Source organism: Panthera pardus, unplaced genomic scaffold (genome assembly GCF_024362965.1).
Source record: "Panthera pardus isolate Hobbes unplaced genomic scaffold, ASM2436296v1 HiC_scaffold_17, whole genome shotgun sequence".
Lineage (NCBI taxonomy): Eukaryota > Metazoa > Chordata > Mammalia > Carnivora > Felidae > Panthera > Panthera pardus.
Genome location: NW_026526732.1, coordinates 15,681,939 through 15,703,492, shown reverse-complemented (window position 1 = coordinate 15,703,492; position 21,554 = coordinate 15,681,939). Strand labels below are relative to the sequence as shown.

The window sequence follows — 21,554 nt, the reverse complement described above, 5'->3', positions numbered from 1 at the left end:
GATTAGTGTCCTTATAAGAAGAGGAAGAGACTGGAGCTCTCTCTGCACTGTGAGGACATTGCGAGAAGATGGCTATCTGCGAGCTAGGAAGGGAGTTGTCACCAGGAGCCAAATCAGCTGGCACCTTGATCTTGGACTTCCCATCCTCCAGAACTGTGAGGTATAAACATCTGTAGTTGAAGCCACAGTCTGTGGTGTTTTGTTACGGCAGCCCAGGCAACCAGGAGTCAGTCTTTGCCAAAGTTAGCCTCACACCCAGCACTCCCCACTTCAGGCCACGGCCTTCCAAGCAAATATGAAGTGTTATTATGATGGTACACGATGGATGGTGTTTTCAGGGCAGAAACTTTCTTTATAGGCAGGTTTCTCACAACATTTATCCCTAAAGCTTAAGTGTATTAACCTGTGCCTTAAAGAAGTTACTTCTCTGGAGAAATAGTTTCTGCTGCTCAGATTTATACATCCTGGGCAATACCTAGTTACTCTGTTTCTATTGTTTTCTTGTTCACATATCAGGATTTTTTTTTAGTTTTAACTTTTTTTTTTTGTATTTAGCAGAGGATAGATAGCTCTCTTCGTGAGTTCCTGAAGTACAGATACTACATAGGTAGTGAGTATGAAGTTTGTATCTTTAGGTGGGCAAAGATGTTTTCTAATAACTTGGCTTAATCCAGGAGACACTGTTTCCTCTCTTTAGAAGAAAAATACCATCTTGTCAATTCAAAGGAATTTATTCCAATTGTTTTCCTCACTCCCTCTTTCCCGTAGGTGAGCTCAGTTTCTGCAGGTGGGGATGGGTGTGGTTTTGAATATCTTGGCACTGGGGGAGGAGCATTTGGGCTGAAGACCATCCTTTGCCTTCTCAGCTCCCGCTTCCCTTGGGGACTTGGGCATGAGTCTCTGTTGATTCCCTGGGCTTTGCTCTGGCTTCTGAAGGTCCAGCTGTGCGGCGTGTTTTTGCTTTCCTTGGAAAAATGGGAAATGAAGGTACGGTCTTCCTTCCCTGCTTGAGGAGTGAGTGCAGGAGGCGGGGCTGCCCTGGGACCCCAAGGGCACAGCAATCTATCATTGTTACTCATCCCACTCCCAGGAGCTAAGCAGCCTCACAGGTCTGGCTGTGCAGCTGACGTTCATCTCCATGGGCAACACTGTGGGAACCTAGGGAGTTGGCTGCTGTTTTTATTATTCTCCCCACTCATCTCAGGTGTCAGGTCTCGAGAGGGTGGGCAACATCTAAGCGCTGGTCATGTCTCCTTCTTCCACGAACTGGAGCCACACATCCCCTTCCAGGTGGGAAAATGATTCTCCAGCCTGGTCTGTTCTCTCCTCTACAACTTACGGGAATAAATTTTGTGCTGTGAATCCTCAGGACTTCATTATTTATATGCAAAGCCATGCTTTTGAAATTTTAAATGATTCTCTTTCAGAAAGCCCAGTTCTGAAAATCTGGAGCATTATAGCTCTTGAAAGCCTCTGTGCATCCTCTAGACGTGAACCTGAGCGACATGCCCATGGGCCCACCCATGGGCAGTATCTATTCACACAGTATACTCTAAGTAATGGAATGAGTTGACTTGATGGAATTATCTAGAATCGACAATTAGAATTTTAGGGAATAGCTGCCAAAGCAATGATTATGGTTTTGGCCACATTGGCTGTTAAATTTTTTGTTTTTTTGTTTTTGTTTTTTTTCCTGATAGTAATTAACCAAGTATTTTTAGTCTTTTTTGGTTCATGATTTTAAAATCATGCCATCTGGGTAGAGAACAATGCTTGTACTCCTGTTCATGAAGGCAGATGGGTAGGCTGGCACTTCCTTGAAAGCAATATTAAAGTTATTTCAGTGTATCCAAGTTTATGACATCAGGGAGATGAAACTGTAGAAACACTGCCTAGAAAGCATTGATGAGTAATAGAAGAGGTAATAGTAAGAGATGGGTAATCTTAATGGGTATCTTAAAATTGCTTGCTCCTTCTGTAGGTTGATACAAACTGCTGAGTACTGAAATGAAGTCCCACAAGAATTAAGGCTCCTCATGACAATTCTTGGTGTTAGGGAATTGCTCTTTTGGAAGATGGTATAAATTATATCTCAAGTCCCTTCTAAGGGAAATATTTCTGTTTGAATAAGCAACTTATTCACGTTTGCAGGACACCACTCAGCATAGGAGCTAAAACAATACACCTTGAAAGCTTTTTTCAATTTAAAATAATTTATTAAGTGTTTTATAACAGACAGAGTGAAAAATCCCATTGGGAAGAGTTCCGGAATCTTTAACATGTGAAAAGATGTGTGTAAGATAATGATAAATAAAATATCCCATCAGGTTGTCAACAGAGATTTTTGTCTCCACCATTTCTCTCGCAGAAGCGATTCCATATGTGACTGTGTTTTCAAATCCGCATTCGTTAGCCTTGACAGCCACACCCAGTATGTCACATGGAGCTCTATCCAATGAATGCTGAAAAACTGCTTGCACTCAGAATACTGCCCGAAGTTCATTAATTTGCCTGTGATTTTCCTTGCATCCAGCCCAGAGAAGTTATCTTGCTGACATAAACAGATTTAAAAAAATTTCGTAGAACTTTATGTTGAACTAAACTCCTAGCTTCTAAACGGACTGGACCTGACCTGTACAACATTTATGAACTTGTAGATAGCAGAACGTATCTCCTAAAAAGTAATTGGAAAGTTTATGAATTCATTAAAGTTATATTCTTTGAGCTTAACCTTATTATGGAAAGGCATCTCATTACTATAGCGAAGAGATTTTCAGACAGCAATATTGGGAGTGTGAAAATAATTCAGTTTAGGGAGAAATGATTGCTTCAACATTTAACCAGATATGGATTGAACCATATATGTTCCATATATGGAACAACGTGGGCTTTGGAGTCAGACAGCCTTGGTTTTGAACTTTGTACACAGCCATTCATTCCATCCCTTATTCATTCTATAGTATTTAACTGATACCCAGTTACTGGGGACACAGTGGTAAACAAAACAGGCGTTTTACTGCCTCTGTGGACCTCATAGTCTAATGGGGGAAGTAGATAGGAAATAAATAATCTTTTAATTAAATAGTAGTTACAGCTGGTGATTACATGAAGGCTAAGTGCTGGGTGCCGTGAAATCAAATACCACAAGGAGTAATTTAGATTGAGGCTCAGAAGCCCAATTGGAGGACTGGAAGCCGGCCATAATGTGGTTGGGTACAGCGAACCAGAGTAAGAGAGGTTGAGGGAGAAGGGTAGGGAGGGGGAGGAGAGGAGCCAGAAAAATGAAGCTGTAAGGTTTGATCAAAATTTTTATCCTTTTTGAATCTAAATTTATTTTTTATAGAATGTGGATAGTAGTAACTGCTTCATGTAATTGCTCTCAGAATTCAATAGCATTATACTTAAGTAATGCTTAATACAGACCTAGCATAATAAGTATTTACTACCTAGTGGCTGTAAATAATAATAATAATACCCTCGTGGAGTTTAAATTTAGGTGGGGTGATAATATCCACCTTAAGAATGGAAATAAGAGGGGCTGGTAGTTGCTTAAAGAGCTTCAGGGAAAAGTTCCACATTTATGCTAATTTTAGAAATGAGTTGTTTATTACAGTCACAACTGAGGGAAAAAGGAAAACAAAACATCTTATTGTTTTCTAATTAATGAGTGAATTTAAGTGACATATCAGCGAGGTTACAGAATATAGATACTGAAGTTATAGATAGTTGATTAATGTAATTTCCTGTAATATACATCTAGTATATAAAACCTTGAGATCAAGCTTGGCTGTTTCTCAGGGCCTGACAAGCTTCTGAAGGCAGGATGAGTTAAAGAAATAATTGCAAACTTACTAGTTAAGATATTTTCATAACAAGATTCAGAAAGATTACAAATTAAGTAGGAATGGACCTTCATGCTAACAAGGATTAACACATAATTTTGGTTCCTTCAAGATAAGCATTTAAAAATATTTTATACTTTTATCCTTATCTAATAATATGTGGATGGATAATTCATGGCCTTTCCTCCCCAGTGTATCTTGGTCAACTATCTCCTCTCGTCTCCAGCTTCTTCTAAAGCTCATGTCTCTGTTCTAGGTTGGTCTCTAGCCAAGGCTAATTTAAAAAAATAAGAGATTTACTACTTTCTATTTTTACAAGAAGTGAGTGAAATTCCACCTAAACTTCTTCTAAGGGGCCATTGTTTAGCCCTAGTAAAGTGTTATTATAAATCAGTAAATAAGTTCATCTAGGTATTTTTTTTTGTATTTTTATTTAATTTATTTTTTAAAAATTTACATCCAAGTTAGTTAGCATATAGTGCAACAATGATTTCAGGAGTAGATCCCTTAATGCCCTTACCCATTTAGCCCACCCCCACTCCCACAACCCCTCCAGTAACCCTCTGTTCTCCATATGTAAGAGTCTCTTATGTTTCATCCCCCTCCCTGTTTTTATGTTATTTTTGCTTCCCTTCCCTTATGTTCATCTGTTTTGTTTCTTAAAATCCTCATGTGAATGAAGTCATATGATAATTGTCTTTCTCTGACTAATTTCACTTAGCATAATACCCTCTAGTTCCAACCACGTAGTTGCAAATGGCAAGATTTCATTCTTTTTGATTGCTGACTAATACTCCATTGTATATATATACCACATCTTCTTTATCCATTTCATCCATCGCTGGACATTTGGGCTCTTTCCATACTTCGGCTATTGTTGATAGTGCTGCTATGAACATGGGAGTGCATGTGTCCCTTTGAAACAGCATACCTGTATCCCTTGGATAAATATCTAGTAGTACAATTGCTGGGTCATAGGGTAGTTCTGTTTTAAATTTTTCAAGGAACCTCCATACTGTTGTCTAGAGTGGCTGCACCAGTTTGCATTCCCACCAGCAGTGCAAAAGAGATCCTCTTTCTCCACATCCTCGCCAACATCTGTTGTTGCCTGAGTTGTTAATGTTAGCTGTTCTGACAGGTGTGAGATGGTATTCTCATTGTGGTTTTGATTTGTATTTCCCTGATGATGAGTGATGTGGAGCATTTTTTCATGTGTCTGTTGGCCCTCTGAATGTCTTCTTTGGAGAAGTGTCTATTCATGTCTTTTGCCCATTTCTTCACTGGATTATTTGTTTTTTGGGTGTTGAGTTTGATAAGTTCTCTATAGATTTTGGATACTAACCCTTTATCTGATATGTCATTTGCAAATATCTTCTCCCATTCTGTCAGTTGCCTTTTAGTTTTGCTGATTGTTCCCTTTGCTGTGCAGAAGTTTTTATTTTGATGAGATCCCAATAGTTCATTTTTGCTTTTGTTTCCCTTGCCTCTGGAGACGTGTTGAGTAAGAAGTTGCGGTAGTCAAGGTCAAAGAGGTTTTTGCCTGCTTTCTCCTCGAGGATTTTGATGGCTTCCTGTCTTACATTTAGGTCTCTCATCCATCTTGAGTTTATTTTTGTGTCTGGTGTAAGAAAGTGGTCCAGGTTCATTTTTCTGCATGTTGCCGTCCAGTTTTCCCAGCACCACTTGCTGAAGAGACTGTCTTTATTCTATTGGATCTTCTTTCCTGCTTTGTCAAAGATTAGTTGCCCATATGTTTGTGGGTCCATTTCTGGGTTCTCTATTCCATTGATCTGAGTGTCTGTTCTTATGCCAGTACCATACTGTCTTGATGATTACAGCTTTGTAATACGTCTTGAAGTCCAGGATTGTGATGCCTCCTGCTTTGATTTTCCTTTTCCAAGATTGTTTTGACTATTTGGGGTCTTTTCTGGTTCCATACAGATTTTAGGATTATTTGTTCTAGCTCTGTGAAGAATGCTGGCGTTATTTTGATAGGTATTACATGGAATATGCAGATTGCTTTGGGTAGTATTGACATTTTAACAATATGGAGCATGGGATATTTTTCCATTTTTTGGTGTCTTCAATTTCTTTCATAAGCTTCCTATAGTTTTCAGTGTATAGATTTTTCACCTCTTTGGCTAGATTTATTCCTAGGTATTTTATGGTTTCTGGTGTCATCTAGGTCTTTTTATATTTGATAGGCTACCCTTAGAGATGTGAACAAAGAGAAGAAGCCTTGCCTTTCTCTTTGTCCGTTTACTCCTCCATCCATTCATTTATTCAACAGATATTGAGTAGATATCCATTCAGTAGACATTTATGGAGGTGTTCATCATATCCTAGGAAAGGTACATGGTGCTAGGGATACAAATATAATTGATTTCTAGATTCTGCCTTGAAACCCACAACCTTGTAGCCAAATCATTCATTCATTCATTTATTAATACTGTATATGTATTTCACAAGTGCCTACTCTGTGCCTGGCACTGTTGTAGACACTGGGGACGCAGTGCTGAAAAACAGACATAGGGTCTGCCCTGGTGGAGCTTTCATTCAAGTGGTGTACCTAAAAATGAGTGTAGAAGGTAAGGGCTCTGTTCCCCAAACTGGCCTGGTGGCTGTGTGGGGTGCACAAAATTATTTAGGAGAGTTTTAGGAAGAAAATATTTCAATTTTTATTTATCTTAATCTCATTTTACTTTATTTATATTTTGTGTATATTTGGTAATGTACTTAATCTGTATAGTACTTTGTATCATTTATGTGTAATAAATATTTAAATTTGTTCCATCAATTCATACTGATAGGTTGCATAAACAAAAACATTTGCAGACCCCCGGAGGAAAGCATGGATTTAGCATTAGATAGCCTTACAAGTTTGAAGTCAGTTTCCATCACTCGCTATTTGTGGGTCCTTGGACAGGCCAGAGCTCTGCATCCTTTGTCAGAAGTGTTGTCAGGATTGACTGCAATAGTGTTAGCGGAGTGCTCATATTGTGTCTGTTTATATCAAGTCCTCAACAAAGTGATAACTGATGTTACCATTGTTATTATTCATGTGATAAATAAATGCAGGCATCTTCAAAGTGATACAGAAACATCTGAGAAGAAACTAGTTAAGCTGTCACCCTAGTGCCATGAAACTATTATAATAGATAATTGCTGGGAATATAAGTTGGTGCTACTTCATATGCAATATGTACCCAAATCCTTAAATTTGTAATTTACATTGACCCAATTATTTTCCTTCCAGGAATTTATCCTAAATTATCCTAAGGGAACAATCAGAAATTCTAACAGATTTATAATAGTGACAGATAGGAGAGAGAACTAAATGCCCAGATAAAAAATAGTCAGGTTTAATTACAACTTTATGATGGAATATTGTGCAGCTTTTAGTATTTTTATTTTTTATTTACCTTTTTAATGTTTTATTTATTTTTGAGAGAGAGCGAGAGAGAGACAGAGTGTGAGCAGGGGAAGGGAAGAGAGAAAGGGAGACACAGAATCAGAAGCAGGCTCCAGGCTCTGAGCTGTGCACAGAGCCCGATTCAGGGCTCGAACCCACGGGCCGGACCATGAGATCATGACCTGAGCTGAAGTCAGACACTTACCTGACTGAGCCACCCAGGTGCCCCCAGCTTTTAATATTTTTAAAGAATACTTGGGGAAACATTAATATTTAGTGATGGATGTAGGATACAAAATTACAGTTTTAGTGTAATCCCAATTACATTTTTTTTTTTTTTTAAAGCACACAGTTTAATTAAATGGTGTTGGGAAAACTAGACAGCTACATGCAAAGGAATGAAACCAGACCACTTTCTTACACCATACACAAAAATAAACTCCAAATGGATAAAAGACCTACAGGTAAGACTTGAATCCATAAAACTTCTAAAAGTAAACATAGGTAGTAATCTCTTGGACATCGGCCTTAGCTACATATTTATGGATATGTCTCTGCAGGCACAAGAAACAAAAGCAAAAATAAACTATTGAGACTACACCAGATTAAGCTCCCGTACAGCAAAGGAAACTACTAACAAAATGAAAAAGCAACCTACTAAAAGGGAGAAGATATTTTTAAATGACATATTGGTTAAAAGGTTAGCATCCAAAATATATAAAGAACTTATACAACTCAACACCAAAAAAACAAATAATCTAATTAAGAAATGGGCAGAAGACATACAGATATTTCTCCAAAGAAGACACACAGATGGCCAACAGACACATGAAAAGATGCTCAACATCACTCATCATCAGGGAAATGCAAATCAAAACTACAAGAAGATCACCTCACACCTGTCAGAATGGCTAAAATAAAAAATACAAAAAACCCACAAGTGTTAGCAAGGATGTGGAGCAAAGGAAACTCTCTTGTACTGTTGGTGGGAATATAAATTGGTGCAGCCACTGTGGAAAACAGTATGAAGGTTACTCAAGAAATTAAAAATAGAACTACCCTATGACCTAGGAATCACACTACTGGGTATTTACCCAAAGAATACAAAAACACGAATTCAAAAGGATATATGCACCCCTGTGTTTATTGCAGCATTATTTATAATAGCCAAATTATAGAAGCAGCCCGAGTGTCTATTGATAGATGGATGGATAAAGAAGATGTGGTACATATAAAGTGGGATATTATTCAGCCATCAAAAAGAATGAAATCTTGACACTTGCAACAATATAGATGGGGCTAGAAAATATAGCACTAAGTATGTCAGAGAAAAACAGATACCTTATGATTTCACTCATATGTGGAATTTAAGAAACAAAACAAACAATGGAAAAAAAAGAGAGACAAACCAAAAAGAGTCTCTTAATTATAGAGAACAAACAGATGGTCACCAGAGGGTAGGTGGGTGGGGGATGGGGATGGGTGAAATGGGTGAAGGGCATTAACCAAACACTTATTGTGGAGCGCCTGGCTGGCTCAGTTGGTGGAGCATGTGACTCTTGATCTCAGGTTGTGAGGTCAAGCCCCATATTGAGTGTAGAGATCGCTTAAAATTAAAATCTAAAACAAACAAAGGAGTATACCAGGAGCACCTGGGTGGCTCAGTCAGTTAAATGTCCGACTTTGGCTCAGGTCATGATCTCACGGTTCGTGAGTTCAAACTCTGCATCGGGCTCTCTGCTGTCAGTGCAGAGCTTGCTTCGGATCCTCTGTCTCCCTCTCTCTTCTTCTCCCCACTCTCTCTTTCTCTCTCTGCCCCTCCCTAGCTCACATGCACTCCCTCTCTCTTTCTCAAAGATGAATAAACATTAAAACATTTTTTTGAACATTTATTCATTTTTGAGAGTGAGAGAGACAGAGCATGAGTGGGGCAGGGGCAGAGAGAGGGAGACACAGAATCCGAAGCAGGCTTCAGGCTCTGAGCTGTCAGCACAGAGCCTGATGTGGGGCTTGAACTCATTAACTGTGAGATCATGACCTGAACCGAAGTTGGATGCTTAACTGAGCCACCCAGGCGCCCCAAGTAAATAAACATTTTTTAAAAAATTTAAAAAAAAGTGTACTTACCATGCTGAGCGTTGAGTAATGTATAGAATTGTTGAATCACTATATTGTACACTTGAAACTAATATAATACTGTCTATTAACTATACTGGAATAAAAAATAAAGAAAAACCCCTTCTAATTCCATATCTCTATTGAAAAAAATACAGTATTCCAAAATAACCTTAATACTCGTGCTCTGTTAAAAGAAATTGAGTCTTCTTTTCATTGGGTAAGGCAGAGCTGCGATTAGAAAAACTGAGATGTTGGGGCTCCTGGGTGGCTCAGTCAGTTAAGTGTTCAACTTCAGCTCAGGTCATGATCTTGCGGTTCATGGGTTCAAGCCCTGCGTAGGGCTCTGTGCTGACAACTCAGAGCCTGGAGCTCACTTCAGATTCTGTGTCTCCCTCTCTCTCTCTGCCCCTTCCCTGCTCATGCTCTATGTATCAAAAATAAACAAACATTAAAAATTAGAAAAAAAACATGAGAGGTCAAACCTTTGGGAGATTTGCTTTAAGTACTAATCCTGATGTAATTCTAAGATGTATGTATATATATATCATCCTGATGTAATTCTAAAAAAAACCCCATATACAGCATGTGTGTGTGTGTGCGCGTGTGTGCGTGTGTGTGTGTGCATGTATGTAAATCCCAACCGACTCACTGAGCCAGGGACTATTTCCATTCACTCTTTATAACAATTCACAAGTAGGAACTGTTGTTATTTCCTCACCTGAAAATGAGGCAATTAAGGCCTGAAAAGGAAATTCTACAGCCAAATAAACAACTGGTAGTAGATCTGGAGGCAATGATTGCTTTTCTGTGGTGTATGATTTAAAACGTACATCTAGGTAGGTTTATTGAGTGGACGTTGTAAAATGATCCTGCCAGTGTGGGAGGCACTTTGGCACACAGTCTACGAGTGCAATTCTCCTTTGAATTCTCTGTGAGTGTTCACAGTTTGTGGTGTCCATCAGTATAGGACATGGTCAAGTATAGTATATCCATAAGATGGGAATCTAAAAAGCAGTTAAAAGAACGGAACTATCTGTTTAGGGCAACGTGAATAGATATCAAAAACATACTGTTTAAAAAAATATTTTTAATGTTTATTTTTGAGAGAGAGAGAGAGAGTGTGCGTGTGTGCAAGTGGGGGAGGGGCAGAGAGAGGGGGAGATAGGGAATCCGAAGCAGACTCCAGGCTCTGACCTGTCAGCACAGAGCCTGATGTGGGGCTCCAACTCACCAACCACGAGATAATGACCTGAGCCAAAGTCAGACACTCAACTGACTGAGCCACCCAGGCACCCCAAAAACATACTGTTTCTAAAATAAAGTAAATGAGAGCAAAACCAGCAGATGTCATTTATGTTTAAAAATGTATGTTATATAAGGGGCGCCTGGGTGGCTCAGTCGGTTAAGCGTCCGACTTTGGCTCAGGTCACGATCTCGCGGTCCGTGAGTTTGAGCCCCGCGTCGGGCTATGGGCTGATGGCTCAGAGCCTGGAGCATGCTTCGGATTCTGTGTCTCCCTCTCTCTCTGCCCCTCCCCCGTTCATGCTCTGTCTCTGTCTCAAAAATAAATAAACGTTAAAAAAAATAAAAAAAATTAAAAAAAAATATATATGTTATATAAGATAATATATCTTTTTAGGTATAAGTAAAAATGCAAAAAGATATTCCTTTAATGGTCTGAAGAATACTTACCAAACTTATCTAATAATTACCTCTGGAGTGGAGGAAGAGGTCAAAATAAGAGGTCATGGAGAAAGGAAATTGTAGCTACATTTGTCATCTTCTAATTTCTTAAACAAAAAGTGGCTATTAATTTTAATGTTAAAATTAATTTCTTAATTAAGTCAAAGACAACTGAAAGTAGTATGTTTAAAGAGTGCAGTTTACTAGGTTCTCAACTGTCACATCCTAATCTTCAGACTTAAGAAACTGAGTACTGTGTTTCTGCATTCCTTCCTGGCTGTGGAGTCAACAGGAAACCCCAAATTTGAACCTCTGCATGCACAAAGAAGGCAGAGGCAGAAAGAAGAATCGTTGAGTTCCCAGCAATACTTGGAATGAGTTTGTTAAGCAACTATAACGTTTTGACTACATTTGGGACAGGAAGTTCACATGAAAAGAAATAGAATATAATAGAATATTATAAATAGAATATAATATATAATAGAATATAATAGAGTATAAATAGAATATAAATAATATTATGGCCACAATAGTGTCTTCAAGGATTAAAAAGAAGAGAATTCAATGATTTTTAATGTTTTCATTAACTGTAAAAAGATCTCCAACTAATAAAGGACAAGCCCAGAGAAGGAAAGTGACCTAAAATAGCTTGTGTATTGCACTAAGTGCTTTCTCTTCCAAGGTGGCTGGCCCTTAACTCGGCCCAAACAAAACCCAATAAAAACCATGCTGCTTCATCACTTCTAGTAATATTGTTCTGTAAAAAGGAAGCCGCAAAGTGCAGCCTACACACTCCTGATGGTAACAAAGCCTCCACAGAGGCCTGCCTTGTAAAAAAAAAAAAAAAAAAAAAAAAAAAAAAAAATATATATATATATATATATATATTAAAAAAAAAAAAAAAGAAAATGGCAGGAAAATGTTAGCAACAGACAATCCCTCCAGCTTTCACTGTCAAAAGAATTCACATCAGGTTTCACCTTCCTGTAAGAGTCCCTGCAAGGAGACAAAAGATCCACAATTAAGTTTTTAGAATTCATTTTTCTCTGTTTTGTGTCCAGGATGGATTGGATTAATGGCCGATTTCAAACCTTGAACCTCAGTGCTTAGCAACTCTCGTTGCTTAATGAAGAGGCGAAGGATGTCTTTGGCACGCTCAGTAGGACAGACTGAAGTGAGAAGACTCCCATTTCGGGAGCTCTTCCTTCTGAAACAGGGAGCCTGTTTATAATCTGTATAACCTGAGCTGGCTCCACCTCCCCAGGACCTGCATCCCATCCTCCATGCAGGCCCCCCAGGGGCACAGCAGGAGGCGGCTAGGGAAGATGGAAGGAGGGATCAGAGCCAAGGAAGAAAACCAACTAGCGGACAGCATATTCACCTTAATAGCAGTTTCTTCACTCTTTTCTTATTTGCAATTTAGAAGTCTTCCTAACCCATTGTTCCTCCAAGTTTCTGCAGAACCTGACCAATCAGAACTCCCACTGACCACTGCTGTCTTTCAGCTATCCTCCCTCGCAGTCTAGGCTTTCACTTCACGGCACTTAACACAATGGCAAGCGATAAATTATGTGTGTAATTACGTATTTCATGTCCCCCTCCCTCAGAAGACTGTGATGTTTGCTAAGCTGTCCTTAGCACCTACTCGGGACCTCACAATGAAAACGCTCAATAATTATTTGTGGAATAAGTGAATGAATGGATGGAGGGCTGTTCTTACTAATACTTTGGTCCTCCCATTTGATTCACTCCAGATCTTGTCCAGTTTTCATCTGCTATTCCAGATTCCATCAGCTGATTGACTTCTACTGAGCCCCCTGCTCCAGCAGTGGGCTGGTTTAGGAAGCCCACAGATTCTTCCACCATGCCCCATTTCAGCCTATCCTTCTCCAGTAGCATTAACAAACCAAAAACCATGGATGTATGTGTGTCAGAACCCCAAGAGAAGAGTTGCCTTCCTTTTGACTCTGTGGGTGTTCTGAAACATACTCCCCAGTAACTGAATAGCTTCTATACCATGGCAGGATCATAAACTAAAAGCAAATCCCCATCCTTCTAGTGTTTCCCATAATCTTTGCAGGTTACCAAAGGTCTCGATCTCAGAGAACTTCTAACTTCCATCCGAAGTTTCAGGTTTCTTTCTTTTCTTTTTCTTTCTTTCTTTCTTTCTTTCTTTCTTTCTTTCTTTCTTTCTTTCTTTCTTTCTTTCTTTCTGACAGAGCGTGAGCATGCATGAGTGGGGGAGGGAGGCAAAGGGGCAGAGAGAAAGAGAGCGAGAGAGAGAGAGAGAGAGAGAGAGAGAGCGAGAGAGGGAATTCCAAGCAGGCTCCACACTCAGCATGGAGCCCAATGTTGGCCTCTATCCATGACCCTGGGATCATGATGTGATCTGAAATCAAGAGTCTGACGCTGAACTGACTGAGCCACCCAGGCGCCCCTCAGGTTTATTTCTTATCCAATGTTAAAAAAAAATGAAAAAGAAAAGAAAGTAAGTAAATGACAGTAAAGAAGTATGGAAAGAGGGAAAAAAATCAGAGGATGTGAAAGCAGATCATGCACGTGCTGTTGGTGCTGTGCGCTTGTAGGAGGTGGACCACAGTTTGACTTAGGTCTTCCAAGAGCATCAGCAGGAGTCCTACAATTTACTCGGACCTCAAGGTAAAGCAAACAAGTTGCCTGGTAACAGCACACCTATTCACCGTGGGAAAACCATGACAAATTTCAAAACCCATGAAACAATGCAAGCATGATGTGAGCCCTTGTTCAGTAAAAGCACTTGTATAGTAGAGTCAAAATGATGGGGTCCAAGTTAGACACCTCTCTGAGGTTCTGGCTTGTCAAGGATTATTTTCAAGTAGAGCATAGCATGAATGAATGCACATTCTTCAGCTGAGCCTCTGAATACCATTTGACAACATTAATTTAGTTAATATCAGAAACGTATTTCTGACCTTCTTATCTGGGTATTAAGACTACATTCCTCATCATCTGGATCCAGCCTCCTGCTGAGACTAGTGAAGGATGTCCTGTTACTTTAGGGTAGAGGGCTCCTCTATCTAACTCCAGCTTACCAAGCCCTCAAATGTCATATATGTAATGTATGTGATAATCGTAAGGCATATCAACATTAGGCTTCAAAATGGAGTTGCCAAAGCTTCATCTGAAAATAAATGTAGGCGGATGCAGTCGCCTCCTGGCTGATCTCCCTTTCTCCTATCTCCCTTTGTACTGATCTAACCTTTTCAGTGCCACAAAGGAGACACAGTGACATGCAGACCTGATCAGGTCCCTCCCGCTGTGCAAAAGCTATTCACTTAGATAAGGTGAGGAATAAACAGACTCCTTAAGTCAGCCAAATCACTTTACCAGTGTCTAATATCTAGACAAAACTTCAGTCACATGGAAAAATTAGATTTGTCTAAACTAGCCATGTATCTTGAAGCATAACTGTTTCATGCCCCTGGTGCCTTCCACCTCCTTCCCAGGCTCCTTCTTCACATGACAAGAGTTGGAATTAGCTTTTCTGTGAAGCTTTCGTGTGACACCAAGGCAGAAATTTTTATTCCAATTACTACTCCTGCCCTCATTCTCATCTTGTTTTATCTAGTGTGTTTAATAATTGTCTGTGCAATCAACTAAAAATTTTTATTATCAAAAAGAAACCTTACTGATCTATTTTGGTACATTTCTTTATAGTACTGTTCCTATACATATATACTGTGTTCTTAAAAAAATTTATTATTAAGGTGTAGTTGACACATAATGTTAGAATAGTTTCAGGTGTACAGCATAGTTATTTGACAATTCTCAGTGCTCACCACAGTAAGTGGTGTCACCTTCTATCACATGCAATGTTGTTATAATATTATTGACTGTTTTCCTTAGGCTGTACCTTTCATCTCTGTGACTTATTTATTTTATAACTGTAACTTTGTACTTCTTAATTCCTTTTACCTATTTCATCCATCCCCCTTCCTAGCTCCCCTCTGGCAACCATCCGTTTGTTCTCTGCATTTAAAAGTCTGTTTGGTTTTTTGGTTGTTCAGGTGTTTGTTTTGTTTTTTAAATTCCACTTCGAAGTGAAATCATATGGTATTTGTCTGTCTCCGTCTGACTTATTTCACTTAGCATTATACCCTCTAGGTCCATCTGTGTTGTTGAAAATGGCAAAAATCTCACTATTTTTTATGGCTGAATAACATTCCATCTCTCTCTCCCTCTCTCTCTCTCTCTCTCTCCCTCTCTCTCCCTCTCTCTCTCCCTCTCTCTCTCTCTCTCTCTCTCTCTCTCTCACACACACACACACACACACACACACACACACACACCCAAATCTTCTTTATCCATTCATCTATTGGTGGACATTTAGGCTGCTTCCATATCTTGCCTCTTGTAAATGATGCTGCAATAAACACAGGGATGTGTATATCTTTTCAAATTAGTTTTTTCATTTTCTTTGCAAATATTGAACCACCCTTACACCCTAAGAATAAATCCCACTTGATTGTAGTGAGTGATTTTTTAATGTATTGTTGGATTCAGTTTGGTAATTTATCTGGTTTTGGTATTTGGGTAATGCTGGCCTCACAGAATGAATGTGGAAGCTTTCTTTTCCTCTTCTGTTTTTTTGGAATATTTTGAGAAGGATAGGTATTAACTTTTCTTTAAATGTTTGGCAGAATACGCCTGTGAAGCCATCTGGTCCTGGACTTTGGTTTGTTGGGAGTTTTTTGATTGCTGATTCAATTTCATTGCTGGTAACTGGTCTGTTCAAATTTTTTATTTCTTCTTGATTCAATTTTGGGAGGTTATATGTTTTTAAGAATTTATCCACTTCTTCTAGGCTGTCCAATTTGTTGGCATATAGTTTTCATAATATTCTCTTGTAATCATTTGTATTTCTGTGGTGTTGGTTGTTATTTCTCCTCTTTCATTCCTGATTTTGTTTGAGTCCTCTCCCTCTCCCCTCTCCCCTCTCCCCTCTCCCCTCTCCCCTCTCCCTCTCTCTCTCTCTCTGGTTCTCTCTCTTTTTTTGGATGAGTCTGGCTAAAGGTTTATCAATTTTGTTGATCTTTTCAAAGAACCAGCACCCAGTTTCATTGAATGTTTTGTTTGTTTTTTTTAGTTTCTATTTCGTTTATTTCTGCTCTGATCTGTTTCCTTCTGTCTAGTCATTTTGTTTGTTCTTTTTCTATCTCTTTTAAGTGTAAGATTAGATTGTTCATTTGAGATTTTTCTTGTTGAAGAAGAGGAAGGAAAGCTTCCACATTCATTCTGTGAGGCCAGCATTACCTGGATACCAAAACCAGATAAATACACTAAAAAAAAAAAAAAAAAAAAAGTGAGAGAACGACCTATATAAACTTCCCTCCTGAAACAGCTTTTACTACAACCCAAAGATTTTCAACTGTTGTTCATCTTCATTTGTCTTGACATATTTTTTTGATTTCCTCTTTGATTTCTTGGTTGACCCACTGATTGTTTAGTATGTGATATTTTTTCTTGCATTTTTATTTTATTTTATTATTATTTTTAAAATATAATTTATTGCCAAACTGGCTAACATGCTGTGTGTAAAGTGTGCTCTTGGTTTTTGGGGCAGATTCCCGTGGTTCATTGCTTACATACAACACCCAGTGATCATCCCAGCAAGTGCCCTCCTCAGTGTCAGTAGCATGATATTTAACCTCCATGTATTTGTGCTCTTTCCAGATTTTTTCTTTTGGTTGATTTCTAGTTTCCTAGCATTGTGGTTAGAAAAGATGAATGGTGACCTTGATCTTCTTGAATTTGCTGAGACTTGTTTTGTGGCCTAATATGTGATCTATTCTGGAGAATGTTTCATGTGCTCTCAAAAAGAATGTGTATTTATTCTGCTGTTTTAGGGTAGAATGTTATGAATATATCTATTAGATCCATCTGGTCCAGTGTGTCATTCAAAGCCACCGTTTCTTTGTTGGTTTTCTGTTTGGATGATCTATTCATTGATGGGAGTGGGGTGTTAAAGTCTCCTACTATTTTTTTTTTTTTAAAGTTTATTTATTTTTGAGAGAGACAGAGACAGAATGCGAGTGGGTTAGGGTCAGAGAGAGAGGGAGACACAGAAGCAGAAGCAGGCTCCAGGCTCTGAGCTGTCAGTACAGAGCCTGATGCGGGGCTCGAACTCATGAGCTGTGAGATCGTGACCTGAGCTGAAGTCGGACGCTCAACCGACTGAGCCACCCAGGTGCCCCTCCTACTATTATTATATTACTATCTATTAGTTCCTTTATGTTTGTTATTAGCTCCTTTAAGTACTATGTGCTTCCATGTTGGGTGTATAAATTTTCACAATTGTTATATATTCTTGTTGCATTGTTCTCTTTATGATTATATAGTGTCCTTCTTTTGTCTCTTGTTACAGTCTTTGTTTTAAAGTCTGTTTTGTGATGTCATTATTGCTCTCCTGGCTTTCTTTTCACTTCCATTTGCATGGTAAATGTTTTTTTGTCGTTTCACTTTCAGTCTCCATTGTCTTTAGGTCTGAACTGAATCTCTTATAGGCAGCATATAGATGGGTCTTGTTTTTCTTTAATCCATTCTGTCACCTTATATTCTTTGACTGGAATGTTTAGTCCGTTTACATTCAAAGTAATTATTGATAAGTAGGTACTTATTGCCATTTTGTTACTTGTTTTATGGTGGTTTTGTAGTCCTTCTTTGTTCCTTTCTTCTCTTGCTCTCTTCTCTCATGGTTTTCTGGCTTTCTTGGATTCCTTTCTCTTTATTTTTTGCATATCTATTATTGGTTTTTGGTTTGTGGTTACCATTAGGTTTATATATAACATGCATATAGCAGTTAAGTTGATGGTCGCTTAAGTTTGAACTCATTCTTCACTCCTATCCCACCACATTTTAGGTATAGGGTGTCATACTTCACATCTTATTTTTACAGCTTTTGTGTTTCCTACTTTTCTTACTCCTCCTTCTACTCAAAGAGTACCCTTTAACATTTCTTGTAGGGCTGGTTAGTGATCATGAACTCCTTTAACTTTTGTTTGTCTGGGAACTCTTTGTCTCTCCTATTCTGAATGATGGCCTTGCTGGATAGAGTATGCTTGGCTGCAGGTTTTTTTCTTTCAGCACTTTGAATATATCATGCCATTTCCTTCTGGCCTGCAAATTCTCTGCTGAAAAATGAGCTAACAGCCTTATGGTGTTTCTCTTGTATGTAACTGTTTTCTTTTCTCTTGCTGCTTTTAAAAATCTCTCTTATCACTACTTTTTGCCATTTTAATTACTATGTGTCTTGGTGAGGACTTCTTTTGGTTGATGTTGTTGGGGGTTCTTTGTGCCTCCTAGATCTGGATTTCTGTTTCCTTCCCCAGATTTGGGAAATTTTTAACTATTATTTCTTCAAATAAATTTTCTGCCCCCTTTTCTCGCTCTTCTCCTTGTGGGATCCCTGTAATGTGAACATTATTATGCTTAATGGTGTCACTGAGTTCCCTAAGACTATTTTCATGTTTTTAAGAATATATATATACACACACATGTATATATTTTTGAGAGAGTGAGAATGTGAGTGTGAGCAGGGAAGGGCAGAGGGCGAGTGGTGGTGGTGGTGGGGGGGAGCAGGGAGAATCCCAAGCTGGCTCCATGCTCAGTGTGGAGCTCGATGAGGGGCTCAGTTCCACAACCATGGGATAATGACCTGAGCCGAAATTGAGTCAGACACTCAACTAACTAAGCCACCCAGGTGCCTCTGTTTTCATTTATTATTATTATTTTTTCTCTCTTCTGTTCAGCTTGTTTACTTTCCATTACTCTGTCTTCCAGGTCACTGAGAGTTCTACTTCCTCTAGTCTACTATTTATTCCATGCAGTGTACTTTTAATTTCTGTTATCAAGTTCTTCATCTCTGACTGGTTCTTTTTTATGTTATCAGTCTCTTTGTTGAGGGTCTCATTGAGATCCTTCACTCTTCTTTCAAGTCCAGTGCTAGTATCTTTATGACCATTACTTTAAATTCTTTATCAGGCACATATATTATCTCTGTTTTGTTTAGGTCTCTGTGATCTTATCCTGTTCTGTCATTTGGAACATATTCCTCTGCCTCTTCATTTTGCCTAACTCTCTGTGTCTGTTCCTATGTGTTAGGAAAGTCAGCTACATCTCCTGCTCTTTTTTTTTTTAATTTTTTTTTTTCAACGTTTTTTATTTATTTTTGGGACAGAGAGAGACAGAGCATGAACGGGGGAGGGGCAGAGAGAGAGGGAGACACAGAATCGGAAACAGGCTCCAGGCTCCGAGCCATCAGCCCAGAGCCTGACGCGGGGCTTGAACTCACGGACCGCGAGATCGTGACCTGGCTGAAGTCGGACGCTTAACCGACTGCGCCATCCAGGCGCCCCATCTCCTGCTCTTAAAAGTGGTGGCCTTATGAAGAAGCAGTCCTGTAGTGCCCTGTGGTGCAGTTTTCCCTGTTTACCAGAACCTGGCACTAATAGGGGTGTCTCCTATGTGTGCTGTGTATGCCCTTCTGTTGTGGCTGAGCCCCTTTTGCTTTTAGACCAGTCATCTGTAATGGCTCTCTTTGCCTATTGTGGTGGGCAGTGTGTGGTTTTTGTGGTGTTAGTTGGCCAGTCTGAAGTCACATTGAGCTTAAGTTGTCATACCAGGCATTTATCAGAGGTGCAGTAGCACTGAACTTCAGGAGAATGTGGAGGCAGGGTGCACAGTACTGGCAAGGTCTGCACCAGCTGCTAGGACCGAGGCAGACTGGGTTGGAGGAGGTGGGTTCGCAGAAGCCTGCAGTGGCTGGATGTGTGGTGTTAGCAAGGTTTACACTGGGCATCTGTGGGAGGGGACCTGCAGGCCCCAGGACTGAGGCAGGCCTGGATCTGCAGGAAAACGTGAGGGCAGGGCACACCTTTAGCAAATTAGGTAGCTAGAGTGTTGGCCCAGGGATGGTTTCCGCAGGTGTTCCTGTGCTTATGGTGAGGCGTGGGGGAGGAAAATGGTAACACCACTTCCTTTGTTCCTAGAGAAGTATCCCAGTGATTCCTGCCCCACTAGCACATACTCTGAAATTAGTAAACAAATCTCCCTTCCGTATACCCCAGGCGTTTTTTAAATTCCTGCCTCCATGCTATATCTCCGCAGGGGTTATTTGTTGTGCTGTCTCTTTAAGGGCAGGGACTCAGTTTCCTTTTGTGCTCCTGGCTCTCCTACAGCCTGCTGATTTTTGAAGTTCCAGGTTTTTAAAGTTCCAGGTTTTAAACCCCATCGATCGTAAGAAATTGTGAAATTTGGCCCCTCTGGTTTTCAAAGCCAAATGTTATGGGGATTCGTCTTCCCCATGTAGGCTCCCTCATGCGAGAGTCTGTTTCTCCCCCCTCTCTGCACCTATGGTATCCCTTCCTTCTGGGGACAGTCCTGCAGGTCTCTTTACTCCTGATTTCTGTGCTTCCTGTCCTCTTCCATGTGACCTCTTCCCTACAGTTAACTGTGGAGAATCTGTTCAGTTAGTCTTTGGATGATTTTCTGGGTTATTTACACTGATGTGACTGTATCTACTTGTATTCATGGGATGAGGTGAGTGTAGGGTCCTCCTGCTCTGCCATGCTCCCCAGAAATTGAATTAATGAGTAAGAGTGACATCCGAGAGGCAAAAGATTGGAAAATAATGTAAAAATAATCAGCTTTTCCACAACACTTGATTTTGTGTAGAAATGTCTTCGCTAAAACTTTTCCCACAACTGCTAAGATGCAGGTACTCAGATTTGTTTCCTGGATTCCGCACCCCTCACACTATGCCCTGCAGGCACCAGTGAGACCCAGAGACCAAATCCACATATGCAAAGAAAGAAAAGCAGGAGGACCAGGAAAGTCCCTCAAATTAGGGGGAAGAACTGATGAGTGGTCAAAAATTGACTGGAGCATTGATTAGGCTGGAGGAATGCAATTCACAAAACTTAATTTATGCACTGTAAATTAGGGAAGAAACCACTTGGTGAAAAGAAGTTGGAGAGTAGGGGAAAGGGTCTTAGAAGGGATTGCTTACTGGGACAGCACTGGAAGCTTGAAGAGTGGGGAGAGAGAGACACAGAGAGAGAGAGAGAGACAGAGAGAGTCTACCGGAAGCATCCCATACTGGGAGAGCCTCAGTCAAACACTTGTGCGCTAGAGCATGGAATAATGCTGGGAAAAAAAGGAAAGATTGGTTATGGGAGAGGGAGATAGGAATGGATTAGGAGCTTTTGTGTGCCAGAGGTAGGCAGTGATTTTCTTGTCATTTTTTTGTCCGTGGGATAATAAGACAACTAAATATCATAGTAGCAAGACTGGCCCAAGACAGTGTCCCCAGGTCAGATAATTGGGCACATTGGGTACTAAATTATGAATAAGCTTATCTCTTCTCTATGCCATTGAGCTTTGAAACCACCCTTTTTTCTGAAAAGACTGTGAGCCACCCTGTGAGGCAATTTCGATCATTATCATAATAATATCGGTAGTAG

The 21,554-nt window shown here is 39.7% G+C and overlaps 1 protein-coding gene and 1 long non-coding RNA gene across 6 annotated transcripts in view; both read left to right on the top strand.

The window, feature by feature from the left end:
* Positions 1-21,554, top strand: part of CCDC170 (coiled-coil domain containing 170) — a 107,819-nt gene that overhangs the window by 14,403 nt on the left and 71,862 nt on the right. The window contains exon 1 of one of the 5 annotated variants that reach the window (XM_053904379.1): positions 644-987. The exons of the other annotated variants lie outside the window; for them this stretch is intronic. The gene's annotated coding sequence lies outside the window, so the exon portion shown is untranslated. Of the gene's footprint in view, positions 1-643; positions 988-21,554 lie in introns of those variants that run through there. 5 annotated transcript variants of the gene reach the window in all.
* Positions 994-7,887, top strand: LOC128777629 (uncharacterized). Its single transcript, XR_008422845.1, has 2 exons — positions 994-7,476; positions 7,600-7,887. It is a non-coding gene; the product is annotated as an uncharacterized LOC128777629 (long non-coding RNA).